We start from the raw sequence: 12181 nt of genomic DNA, 5'->3' as shown, positions 1-12181 counted from the left end.
ATTTTCATCAGGGACATTGAATACTTAATGAAATACCACAATAATCAATGTAAGTAAAGAATGAGGGTTTGTATGAGCATGAGCAACATAAATGAAGGGGTAGATATACAGTAGCTGATAACATCCTGACTAGGAAACTGTACCTACATATGACTGAACAAACGCATAGTCTTATACTGAGTAGTTAACAGAATAAGAAGGAAATGAATAATACAAACTGAAGTATTTCCATTGTTCTTTAAAACGATTATGCACAGAAACAAACTCTTCAGAATCAGTGTGTATCAATATTTAGTCGATGCTCACTACTTATAATTTCCTTCAGTGACGCACTGTATCAGTTGTGCTCCATTAACTGTGACCAGTTAACTGCTACCTCTCCAGAAATTCATCTGGAAGGTCGAAAGATTTTACAGATGTCAGAAAGATTGTTCTCAAGGACGTACAACAGTACTGTTTCTTTCTGAAGTACCTAAAGCTGATAATTATACATGTTCTTATTTTTTTGACACTGAGGTAACATCTTGACATGATAAAACTTTTATAATTAGTAGACTGTTTAAATTCATTTTGTTAGGACTCCATATTATATTTACAAATCATAATAGATAGATAGATAAATAGATAGATAGAGAGACAGATAGAAGCAAGAAGTCAGATGATGAGAAGGTACTGTGTCTGCAAGAATCGAGCAATGCTAAACATGCTTACACACTCTTAACTCAAGGAATGCTTTATAGTCACACGACAGCGCCTAGTGACCATACACACACATACACACATACTCACACACAGGCTTCTAGAACTTTCCAATCACAGGGAACACACGTGATACGACTCCTGCTACACCAGAATTTAGGAAAGAGAGCTCAGAAGGAAGCTAGCCATAGAACAGACAGGTCGCAGGGAGAAGGGCTTAGCAACTTGAGAGAGAGACAGAGAGAGCGAGACAGGGAGACAGGGACTCTACTCATACTCACTCGTGAGTGAGAGACTTGTTAATATTTCCAAGACAAATAAAAATAGTCCCATACTATTCTTTACCTCTCCTGTCATTACATGACAAAAAGGGAACCAAGATTATCAACGTACAAAGCTACTCAAGTATAACAACCGCTCGTCCACAAGTCTAATATATATATAACTTCTCTACAAAGGAGTTACAAAGTCTTTTTATGACATTTGGTAGCAGCGAACGTATACGAACCTCGTCTACGAATCAACATTGAATTCCTACAAAATATCAAGATTGAAAACAAGAATACCTCTCACAACCAACAACTCACAAATAGCTCCTGATAGTATTCTCTCCAACCAGCCTCCTCCGTCTCCTCGATCATCACGCTGATGTAGAGGTGGAGATCACACGATGCCTTGCAAGTAGTTTAACAAAGTACTGATACAAACAATCTTGAAATTTCTACGACGAACCAACGAACTACAACCATCTACAATCAACTACAACTAACAACTCTATGATTCGTCTGTATAATCTTCTACACGCACCTACAAGTAGCGGCAGTCTTCATCCCACAACGAGTAAATCACAAGAGAAAAGGACCGAGAAAACATCGACAAAGAAAAGCGGAACAAACAAACGAAGAATGAGACACGACTCATAACTCATAACCACCAGACCTCACCCTCCTCTCTCTGCTACATCCACCCAATCTACACCGATGACGCAGGAGTGAAGAGGTCAAGACGACGAAGCAAATACCAAGTCCATATTCACAACTCATCTTACTCACTCGTCTTCACTCAAGTTACTCATCGCTACTCATTCACTCACCACAGCTACCAGTGTGGGAAGTCGACGTCATCATGCATGCTTGCTGAAAAGACGCCACGTCAGTCAACTCACCACCTGCACCACCACTCACACCATTCCCACCACGGTAAAAATTAGTGAGTTACATAGTTACTTCATTTATACAATACACAGTGATAGACAATAAGCTTCTGCACAAACATATAAAACGTGCTGTATAGTTACAGCTTAAATACACATACTTACTTCAGTTATCTGCATAACTCAAACACTAAATAATCACCAACAATAAATATTCTACACTGTATATATTCATTCATTTATTATAACATTTATTTACTACCAACGAGTGTTACCATTTATACCTACATAAAATACGTGTTTCATACATACAGCTATACATTATTACATCTACAAAGTGATAAAGAAAATATACCATCACAGTTACTCAGTGAGTGATTAAAAGAACTGTATTAAACATTTATTAATTAAAGCTACCTAGTGGAAACAGATAAATTAAGTTACAAGGAAAACCAGAAAAAAAAAAAAATGGCCAACACAAATGACGTTAGCAAGAGTGAACATCTTCAACACAATCGTGAAGACAATGATTTCCACACAGTGCTGACACGCATATTACCCACGATAGGTACAAGTGAACAACAAGTCAGTGTATATGGTTAATACTGTATATAGTGTATACATTTTTTTTATATAAAATAACAAAATATGGGACTACATTATATCATTTTCAGTAATACCTGTGCAATATAAACTAAACTTTAAAAAAGTATCCCAAGGAAATTAGCCAGTAATTATGCAACCATGAACAACATAGAAAAAGCGTACACAAGCGAAGAAAAACAAACTATAGAAAATCAATACATACAAAAAAAAAAAAGAAAGAAAGAAAAAGTAAGAAAGAAAAAAGAGAAAAATGGAGTTAGATCACATAACAAACAAATGAAAATAAGTGTAAGTGTTACTACAAATGCCAAAATACCACATAAACTACAAACAAAAAAGCAAACGGTTGTCTCCACAAGCTAGTGGCATGGCACATCATATCATCGACCGCAGCATAAGTTAGGACTGCAATTATTACAATATGTAACTACAAACGATATGTAACAATTATGTAACAACAAACGATTGCATTATGTTACACTTGCTACAATTATGTAACTACAAACAGTATGTACCATTTATGTAACAGTTGCATTAACAAGATGTAACTTTTATGTAACTTTAACTACAATTATGTAACTACAAACGATATGTACCAATAATGTAACGACAAACGATTGCATTATGTTACACTTGCTACAATTATGTAACTACAAACAATATGTACCATTTATGTAACAGTTGCATTAACAAGATGTAACTTTTATGTAACTTTAACTACAATTATGTACCTACAAACGATATGTAATAATTATGAAACGGCAAACGATTGCATTATGTTACACTTTGCCAATTATGTAACAGTTGCATTAACAAGATGTAACTTTTATGTAACTTTAACTACAATTATAAGGCCAAGACACTTATGTAACAGTTGCATTAACAAAATGTAACTACAATTATAAGGCCAACACAATTATGCATTACCACAATATTTTGTAACAATTCATAAAATGTTACAATTATGTATTACCACGATGCTACTACAATGTTATAAGTCATACAACTATACCACAATTCTGTATTACCAGTATCATCATACAAGTTAGGTGAAATATTAGACATTACTAAAGGGATAACTCAATATGTAATGTATAACCTAGCAGTATTGCCATTGCACAGTTATATGTGTACGTCTGTTGTACATGCACGTCTTACAAAGTGTTATACAACAACCATTGTATTTATTCAAATATGTATACAACTTGTTTAAAATGTAATATTACTGAATAATCACTATTTACTATAAATATTATATGTATACAATATTCATACAATTATATTACTTTTACAATATTATGTATTTCACTTAATTAGCTTATAAGTTCATTATAATGTGTATACAATATGTATTAATATATTATGACTATTAACTGTCGATGGTACGCCATTTTCGCGTTGCTGAGCATATGTTAGGACTCCATATTATATTTACAAATCATAATAGATAGATAGATAAATAGATAGATAGAGAGACAGATAGAAGCAAGAAGTCAGATGATGAGAAGGTACTGTGTCTGCAAGAATCGAGCAATGCTAAACATGCTTACACACTCTTAACTCAAGGAATGCTTTATAGTCACACGACAGCGCCTAGTGACCATACACACACATACACACATACTCACACACAGGCTTCTAGAACTTTCCAATCACAGGGAACACACGTGATATGACTTCTGCCACACCAGAATTTAGGAAAGAGAGCTCAGAAGGAAGCTAGCCATAGAACAGACAGGTCGCAGGGAGAAGGGCTTAGCAACTTGAGAGAGAGACAGAGAGAGCGAGACAGGGAGACAGGGACTCTACTCATACTCACTCGTGAGTGAGAGACTTGTTAATATTTCCAAGACAAATAAAAATAGTCCCATACTAATCTTTACCTCTCCTGTCATTACATGACAAAAAGGGAACCAAGATTATCAAAAAGCTACTCAAGTATAACAACCGCTCGTCCATAAGTCTAATATATATAACTCCACTACAAGTAACTAGAAAGTCTTTTATGACAATTTTCCTTATCCCTTGTCACTGACTGCGTGAGGTTACTATTCCAAGAGGCAAAATTTTAACTTCAGGAGTACTTTCTCTTCTTGCAGCTGTGTTTTGCTCATCATATAACCTCTTGCGACTTTCAAGTGCTTCTTTCTTTCTCTTTATATTCTCATAAAGTGTTGACATCTCTCACGACCAAACTTTGATCTCAGTATTTTCTATGTGGACATCAACCCAACTTGATCTCCATGAATTTTTCCTACCTTGTCGAAGCAGATTATAGGATGAGGGAGAAAGGGGGCTGACACAGCCGTGGCCACAGAACAAAAATAGTTCATGATAAAAACAAACTAAAATATGTTTTCTTTGAAAACTGTCTTATGTGACGCGTGATAGCTAAAAGACAAACAGAAGAATTTCTCTTCGGTTACATGTTGCCATCCAACATAGGAGAGATTTACCTAGCTATAGAAAATCATATTTTTTGTCATTGTGTGAAGAGTCATCAGAGGGTGGGGCTATACTGAATGAGAAGATAGTGGGCGCCTTCACCACGCATACCAGATTAAAAATAACTTAATTCAGCCAAAATTTACAGCAGAGGTAAGATAGTAAAAAAAATAAAAATAAAAAATAAAATCCTGTAAATTAATGCATAGGTGCGGACAAAAGTAACAGAGACACTTCATCAGTCGGGCGCAAAAGAAGTGAGTTATTTCTGGCTGATGAGTTACAGTGGCATGAGTGGGAAATAGTAGCAGCTTCACTTTACTTACCATTACCTGGTACACCACCGTTCCCCCACTCGTCCCACTGTAACTCATCAGGTAGATATAACCCAGTCCTGTGTGCTCTAGGCCTAAAACGGTGTTTCTGTTATTTTTTTTCCGGGCCTGTACCTCATTTACCGTAAGCATTTTGACCCTGAAAAGGCTTAGGGCACTGACCTGAAGGTTCCTGAATAGTTTGTGAATTAGACAGCCACGACGGTCACAGGTGGGTAGCATTATATGGATTCTTCTTATAATTGAATTTAGATAAAGAGGGTGCAAGTAATGGAAACACAATAACCAAAACAACACTGGCATTACTGCGCTGCAGACACAGGCTACAAGGACAGGTTGATAAGCAAACTGGGCTTGGTGTAAAAACTTAAATATGTTTGTGTTCAGCTTATAGCGTTATTTCTGTAACAGCTACTGTACATGCATTTCCGGTAACACATGAATATGAATTATTATATAGTTTTGAGTAATAAGTGCTGAGCAGCCTACATTAATTTTAATGGTACTGGGCATCGACTATAAAAGCAATTTGTTTCCGCTGGAAATGTTTTTGCTGGTGTTACTGATTAATAGATATTTTAATGTATGCTTTCGGCAAGGCTACTAACCGTTTTATAAGCTTATACTATCTTCTTACAACCATCAGACGAAGATTGGAAGATATTTTTTTTTGTACTGAAAGTGTTAAATGTAACAATCATTAATCTTCAGTGTAAGAAGTCTTTCCAGTACATAATATAATAGTCTATGTGCAGGGATAATGATCCTAAAAAAAATGCTTCATTGGATTGGGGAGACTAAAGAGAAAAAGAACAGAAATGATAAGGGTTCTGTTGAGGTTTTCTTGGATCCTTTTAGTTTGTTGACAGATATCTTCTTGAGGTAACTCGTTTGGAAGTAACCAAAATGAAATGAATAAGGCATCAGTGTACTAACGGGATGAAGTACAACAAAGCAGGGAACTGGTGCATTAGTCACCACGCCCAGTTACCAACAGGAAAAAACATAGATACGCTTGGCGGCCGGTCACTCTTATTAAAAAGTATGTTTTCCCGTACTGCTAGTCCCTCCTGACACAGCAGAGCATCTGCGGATCTGATTATGATAATGACTGTCCAAGATTATATTCCAGTGACGATTGGAACTTAACAAATATTAATGTTCCGTACTGACCAGCTAGGAGTCGGGAGACATTAATCTTCTTGATCATCATTTCTCTGTCTATATACATCTGTCTATCTATATCTGTCTAGCTATATATCTACTGTATATCTATATAACTGTTTGTACGTATGTATGTACGAATCTATCTATCTATCTATATCTATCAGTCAGTCTATCAATCTATCTACATGAATGTAGATACATTTTATATATATATATATATATATATATATATATATATATATATAGAGAGAGAGAGAGAGAGAGAGAGAGAGAGAGAGAGAGAGAGAGAGAGAGAGAGAGAGAGAGATGGATAGATATAGATAGATAGATAGATTTTATAATATATATATATATATATATATATATATATATATATATATATATATATATATATAAGCCTCAGTGGTAGAGTGTGCGTTTCGCACGCTGGTGAGCGCGGGTTCGCCTCCCGCCAGAGTTGTAAAAACTTTGGGAAGCGTTCACCAAGCCACTTGCTACTTTGGCGGACACAAGGGGTGCTGTGTTTGAACCAATGTCGCATACTAGTATGCTTGCACCCAATCGGATTAAGGCGGGCCGATTGCACTTGGTTCACAGACTACACACACATCCAAAGCCACTACAACACTACAGTTACACTCACAAGATTTTTCACCCTACATACAGTCTCTACCAGACAGCCTAAGCAGAGATACATTGGCTGTATTGTCCCTGCTTCGGTAGGGATAGGCAGTTCCTGCAGTGGACCTCAACGGCTGATATGATGATGATATATATATATATATATATATATATATATATATATATATATATAGAGATATATATATTGTTACGAAACAGAGAAAGATAATGTACACTTTAAGTGAGAATACGAAGAGTCACTACTGTCCCGTAAAGTTCCAGGTTCAAAACAAAAGAGTTAGGTAAAATTACAAGTTAAAGTTTAATGCTTAAATTAACAACAAAACATTCAGGACTCATAAGGATAATGTAATGGCAAAAACAGGTTAAATATATGGTTAACTGCAACAGCCTCTATTAACACGAAATTAGCAAGAGTAAATTTATCTAAGTCAGCCCTGATAAAATGAGATACCAGATAATACTCAGTGAATGCCAGATAAATAATTACAGATACAAACTATTATCAAAAATGACTGACATAAAGAATCCCACACGAATTACAGAAACTTCACTAGGCCTACGAATTAAACTTATGCTATACAGTACAAGAAAAAATGCAACAACAGTTATACTCAAATTACACACAGCTGCTAGATGTTTGGAGATTTCTTGAGCACTCACAATAATAATAACTGTACAGGGGAGGACAGAGATGTGAACAAAATGAGGAGCAGATCTAAGTGGCAACGATGCAGAGACTGAGCTCATATAGGGTATAGGGGCCGGCAGAGCCTGACACAACTTGTAAGAGGGACGCGCAAATGAAGCCATGGGGACAGAGAGCTGAAAATCCCGCAAAGTATAACATAGAGAACGACTTACTCTACTATAACGGTAGAAGGGGGGAACTGAGGCAGAACACGCTTGTGATCAAACATGCAGCATACTGTGCGTTAAAATTACACAAAGGATGATGAAATCATAGGCTATGTAACACCTCCCCACAAAGAAAAAAGAAATTTACAAAGGAAATTTCTTATTACTCTAAAACAATCTGTCTAAAGTCTAGATAAGCAATCTGCAATAACATTTTCTTTCCCCTTGACATGTTGTATGTCTAATGAATACTCCTGAAGAAGTAGACTCCATCTTGTCAATCTCTGATTTTTATCTTTAAACTTACTAAGGAATTTCAGTGGGTTGTGATCGGTATAAATGACTATGGGGTCAAAACCAGAACACAAATAAAATGAAAACTGCTGTAAACCCAAAATCAAGGCCAAAAGCTCTTTCTCAATAGTTGAGTAGTTCTTTTGAGGTGGAGTGAACTTCTTACTGTAATAAGATACAGGATGTTCAATACCCTGATCATCCTCTTGCAGCAAAACAGCCCCAGCTCCTGTATCACTTGCATCAACAGCCATCTTAAAAGGCTTAGCAAAATTTGGAGTAGCGAGCACTGGCTGACTTAATAGAATAGCTTTAAGTTTGTTGAAACAGGATTCACTGTTATCGGTCCAGACAAATTCAACTCCCTTTTTCAGTAGGTCTGTAAGTGGTGATACAAGAACTGAAAAGTTAAGAACAAATCTCCTGTAATAACCTACCATTCCCAAAAATCTTTGTAGCTCCTTCCTACTTTTAGGTCTGGGAAGATCACTTATAACCTGAACCTTAGCTCCTGGTGGTGCAACATGTCCATCACCAATTACATACCCAAGGTACTGAACTTTAGCTTGACCAAACTCACACTTTGATAAATTAGCTACAAGATTAGCATGAACTAAACGGTCAAGAAATTTACTGACATGGCATAGGTGATCTTTCCAGTTGTCACTGAAGATTAATACATCATCAATATAAACAACACACCCTGCCAAACCCTCTGTTACAACATTCATGAGCTTCTGAAATGTGGCTGGTGCATTCTTCATACCATACGGCATTACAGAACATGCAAAAGCCTTTCCTAGTGTTACAAAACATGAGATCTCCCTAGCACGTTCAGTCATAGGTACTTGCCAGTATCCCTTTAACAAATCAAACTTACTTATGTACCTAGCCTTTCCGATCTTGTCTATGCAATCTTCCACACGAGGGAGAGGGTAAGTGTCTGTTTTAGTTATCTGATTAACACGTCTGTAGTCGATGCAAAACCTCTGTGACCCACCTGGCTTAGGGACTAGAGTGACAGGAGAACTCCACTCGCTCTGACAGGGCTCAATCATCTTGTGGTCCAACAGGTAGCCAAGCTCCTTCTGGATGAGAGGAACTTTCACTGGGTTCACACGGTAAGGAGGCAATTTAATTGGCTTTGCGTCTCCAACATCGACATCATGCATCAACACAGTGGTTCTTCCTGGAGTAGCACGGAACACTTGCGGGTACTCCTGCAGTAATGCCGAAAACTCCTGCCTTTCCTTTGGAGGTAGATGAGAAAGCTTAGTCTGGAGATCATTCATGATATCAGGATTCTTCCCCAAACTATCACTCAGGCTCATACTGCATGGGAGAGCTTCACTTGCAGACTCGGGTGGAACAGCTACAGTGCAGACTGGATTATTTTCGTCCCGCCTGTGATATAACTTTAGCATGTTGATGTGACATAGTTGCTTGCTCTTTCTACGATCTGGTGTGGCGATGACATAGCTGACATCACTGAGTTTCTTCTCCACGAAATAAGGGCCACTAAACTTGGCTTGAAGAGGTTGCCCATGAACTGGTAGCAGAATCAAAACCTGATCTCCTGGCTGAAAGTGGCGTAACCTGGACTTCTTATCATACCAAGTCTTCATCTTCTCCTGAGCAGCTCCTAAATTCTCTCTCGCCAGCTGTAAAGCAGTGGACAGCCGTTCTTTGAAATTCATCACATACTCCAGCAGGTTGACGTCATCTTCCTCCGACAGCCAGCATTCCTTGAGTAGCTTAAGGGGTCCTCTTACTTCATGGCCAAACAGTAGTTCAAAAGGTGAGAAGCCCAGTGATTCATTTGGAGATTCTCTTGCAGCAAACACAACGAATGGAAGACCTTTATCCCAGTCTTTCTGATGTTCCAAACAGTATTTCTTGAGCATCGATTTGAGTGTTTGATGATATCTCTCCAACGCTCCTTGGGTCTGGGGATGGTAAGCTGAAGACGTGATCTTGGTGATGCCCAACTCTTTCAGAGACTGCTTGAAAACATTTGACATGAAATTACTTCCCCGGTCGGACTGTACCTCCTTGGGCAGACCAAACTTTGTGAAGAACCCTAGCATTTCCTTAACCACGTTCTTTGCTGAGATGTTTCTAAGTGGAATGGCTTCAGGATAACGAGTAGCCATATCAATCATGGTCAACACATAAGAAAATCCTGAAGAAGTCTTAGGAAGAGGGCCCACAATATCCACCAACACACGGGTGAAAGGCGCCTCAAAAGGAGGAATGGGAACTAGAGGTGCAACCTTTTCGGTCTGATTACACTTCCCCACAACTTGACAGGTGTGACAAGACTTACAATACCAGGAAACATCCCTGAAGATACCTGGCCAGTAGAAGTGTTTCAAAATGCGTGCCACAGTCTTCCTCACTCCAAGGTGTCCTGCCAAACTGGAATCATGAGCCACTCTAATGATATCCTGCCTACAAACACGAGGGATGACAACTTGATGTACAACCTCCCATTCACAGTCGGCTGATGCTGTTGGGGGTCTCCACTTCCTCATAAGTACTCCTGACTTTACATAATAACAAGTAGAAGCACCGGCTGACTCTTCTTCACTGTAAGCAGAGTTAGCTAGACCTTTCAACTCAGGGTCAGCAACCTGCAACTCAACCAACTCTTGACGAGACAAATTATCAACACTACGGGGTACTGCCTCATCTGGTGAGTGGTCCAAATTAGCAAGAAAAGTGTCAGCTAGGATAACATCATCATCATCATTATCCTCTAAATCACCAGTAACTTTAGACTTAGCCCTAGTGACAGCACATGCAGGGAACACATCAGGGACATCACAATCCTGGGTCGCAGCCACTGGCTCACCAGACAACTGAGGAGCTGGACACACTTGACTTCCACCAATATCATTTCCAAGTAAGAAAGTTACACCTGACATTGGGAGTGTCTCAACCAACCCAACCATAACGGAACCATTAACAAAACCAGACTCTAAATTCACTCTGCACAGAGGGACAGAGAAGTAATTATTCCCTACACCTTGTAAGATTACAGTTTCATCAGAGGAATTAACATTAGAGCCTAGAACACTGGTCAGCATAAGGGATTGGCAAGCACCTGTATCACGATATATTTGAACTGATTTCCTGTCATTACTGTCCAGAGGACTGACAAAACCATCAGACAGGAAATTAGCACATGAACTCTTGAGAGTGTCACCCACGTTACTGCTCAAAAGAGGAGCTCCATCATGAGAATTTAAGTTACCCCTCAAAGCAGGTTCAGTTAACTCAGTTAAAGAATTCTGGGAACTCTCAAGAGTGGACACTAGACCAATTGACTGAATATTTAAAGACTCCTTTTTGTTCACATCACGCTGTCTCCTGAAACATCTCTCCGTAGTATGACCAAGCTTACTACAATAAGTACATTTACTTTTCTGAAATCTAGAGGTGAAGCTGGTATTTACTTCCTGAGAAACATCATCCTTATTCTCTTTCCTGTTACCTGTACTCTGAGTAGAGGCAACGTACTTACTCTCAGCTTTCCCTTTTTCTCTAGAATATCTCTTGTGAGTGAGAACATACTCATCAGCTAAAACTGCAGCATCAGACAAATTATCTATTCTTTTCTCATCAAGATATAGGCTTACATCTTTACTAATACACCTTTTTAAATCCTCCAGCAAAATCATCTGCTTAAATTTACCAAAATCAGAATCCACATTCTTAGAATTTAACCACTGCTCTAACAGATCTTCTTTGATTTTTGCATACTCAACATGGGATTGCTTATCTTGCTTATAAGTTGTCCTAAATTTTACTCTATAAGCTTCAGGAACAAGCTCATAGGCCTTAAGAATCAAGCTCTTAACTACATCATAATTATCAGACTGATCCTGAGGCAAAGATGCATAAGTTACTTGAGCTTTACCGGTGAGAACAGTTTGAAGGAGTACTGGCCAATACTCCTTAGGCCAATTAAAACCTGTAG

This window comes from Coenobita brevimanus, chromosome 89, assembly GCF_032717465.1.
Source record: "Coenobita brevimanus isolate Jiangsu-jjx chromosome 89, ASM3271746v2, whole genome shotgun sequence".
NCBI classification, from domain to species: Eukaryota; Metazoa; Arthropoda; class Malacostraca; order Decapoda; family Coenobitidae; genus Coenobita; species Coenobita brevimanus.
The sequence above is the reverse complement of the archived record's forward strand: the minus strand, read 5'-3'. Positions refer to the sequence as shown.